Below are 2,500 nucleotides of genomic sequence, written 5' to 3'. Positions count from 1 at the left end.
TTATCGATCTGAGCACACAGTGTGAAGCGCCTGGTGCAGGTGTGTTCAGGGCGTGTCCAAATCCACTTCTGCTAGTTTTGACGGCGGAAAAAAAGGGTCCGTGCGCCGGGCGCCTCGTTCTAAAGGGTTGTCCTTAGTGTCTTCATTAATCAGAGGTGTGTTTTGGGCGTAACATGCAATCAACCAATCAGAGATCATCTCCCATTCATCAACCAATCAGAGATCATCTCCCATTCATCAACCAATCAGAGATCATCTCCCATTCATCAACCAATCAGAGATCATCTCCCATTCATCAACCAATCAGAGATCATCTCCCATTCATCAACCTATCAGAGATCTTCTCCCATTCCCTTTAAAAGCCGTGAGCAGTTACTATTTGGTAGTGGGTTACACGTATCCTCCAATATTTTTATTTGTAATCTTCTGCATGTGTGTGTGCTGCTGTGCGTCCTGTGTGTGTGTGTGTGTGTGTGTTTGCTGCTGTGTGTCCCGTGTGTGTGCCTCGTGTAAAGCATGTGCCTTCAGTGCCCCGGGCCTGGAGACATGTACCCGCTCTTTAAAATAACAATGAAATGCTTTCGTTATTGACTTTAGACAGGTTTTGGTGTTAAAAAAATAAGAAAGTCGCTACGTTTTGGTTCTTAAACCCGATCTTCTTTCCTGGTTGGACTCACCACAATAAATGCCCTGTCCACTATAGAATACCCCAGAATGCACCTGAACACACTCCCTGGTACACCAGCAGCACGCCCAGAATGCCTGGTTATCCTCCTGTGTAAGACCAGCCACGGTCAAACACCTGAACACACGTATTCCTGTAACACCAGCACTCCACAAGAAACCACAACACACCACCCTACACAAGCACCAGCACCCAGAATGTACCCCAACACACCCCTCCTCAGGCGACCACCACGCTCCAGAATGCAGCACCTGAACACACCTCTCCTTAAGACCGTAGCACGCCCAGAATGCACCTGAACACACCTCCTTAAGACCAGCACCCCCAGAATGCACCTGAACACACCTCCTTAAGACACACCCCCAAAGCCACATGGAATACACCTCCCTGTAAGACAGCACCCAAGAAAATGGACCTGACAACACACCCCCGTAAGACCAGCACTTCCAGAAACAACAACACACCTCCCTGTAACACCAGCACTTCCAGAAGTCCGAACACACCTCCCTGTAAGACCAGCACAGAATGCACCGAACACACCCTCCCTGTAAGACCAGCACGCCCAGAAACACAACACACTAATTCCTGTAACACCAGCACTGATGGGTGCACCTGAGAAAAAACTCCCTGTAAGACCAGACTTTCCAGAATGCTGCGGGAACACACCCCCTGTAAGACCAGCACTTCCAGAAGCACCTGAACACACCTCCCCAAGACCAGCACCAGAAGCACCAACACACCTCCCTGTAAGACCAGCACGCCCAGAATGCACCTAACACACCTCTCCCTGTAAGACCAGCACGCTTCCAGAATGCACCTAACACACCTCCCTGTAAGACCAGCACGCTTCCAGAAACACCTAACACACCCCCCTTAAGACCAGCACCCCAGAAGCACCTAACACACCTTCCCTTAAGACAGCACCCCAGAAGCACCAACACACCCCCTTAAGACCAGCACCAAACACAACACACCCAAGACCACACGATGCACCTGGACACACCTCCTTCTGTGAGACCATCCTATGGGATCCACCAAAACTGGTCCTGGGTTTGCACTGCATTACCATGCATGGGGCGCACACTAAACCAGCTTCGCCAAAGCACTAACACCTCCCTTAAACCAACACACCCAAAACACCTAAACACACCTCCCTTAACACCATACACCAAAATGCACCTAAACACACCTCCCTTAAACCAACGCCCAAAAGCACCCTAAACACACCTCCCTTAAACCAACCGCCCAAAAGCACCTAAACACACCTCCCTTAAAACCAACGCCCAAGTCCACCTAAACACACCTCCCTTAAACCAACAACCCAAAATGCACCTTAACACACCTCCCTTAAACCCTTACACCCAAAACACCTAAACACACCTCCCTTAAACCAACCTTAAAATACACCTAAACACACCTCCTTAAACCAACACCCAGTATTTCAGCTACACACATGGACTTCGTGTGCCTGGGGGGTTTTCCTGCGTACACCCGCTGGGGCCTCTCCTGTAGACCCAAAGAGGGCCCCACCTGGGCTTCCTGTGGGCCATGGGGCAACTGGGTTTCCAGTGGACCTTGAGACCTCCTGTGGTGTCACGCACAGGTAACCAACAGGACCAAACTGGGGTCCGGGTCCATTTAGTATACATCTGTGTAGCTGCAGAGAAAAAACGACACAAACAATTGATCAAGGAACTTAATGACGGAAAATGGTACCGGTCTCTAGTCACAGGATAGTTGTAACGTGTATAGAATAATATATTACTGGTCAAATATTCGGCCCTATTCCACGTCTCACATAGTTCTGTTTCATGT

At 49.6% G+C, this 2,500-nt stretch overlaps 1 protein-coding gene across 1 annotated transcript in view; it reads right to left on the bottom strand.

Annotated features, from left to right (window-relative positions):
- LOC120552637 (NACHT, LRR and PYD domains-containing protein 14-like) overlaps positions 1 to 2,500 on the bottom strand; it is a 303,082-nt gene that overhangs the window by 252,159 nt on the left and 48,423 nt on the right.

Source organism: Perca fluviatilis, chromosome 22 (assembly GCF_010015445.1).
Source record: "Perca fluviatilis chromosome 22, GENO_Pfluv_1.0, whole genome shotgun sequence".
Lineage (NCBI taxonomy): Eukaryota > Metazoa > Chordata > Actinopteri > Perciformes > Percidae > Perca > Perca fluviatilis.
This window is presented reverse-complemented; position numbering and strand designations above follow the sequence as displayed.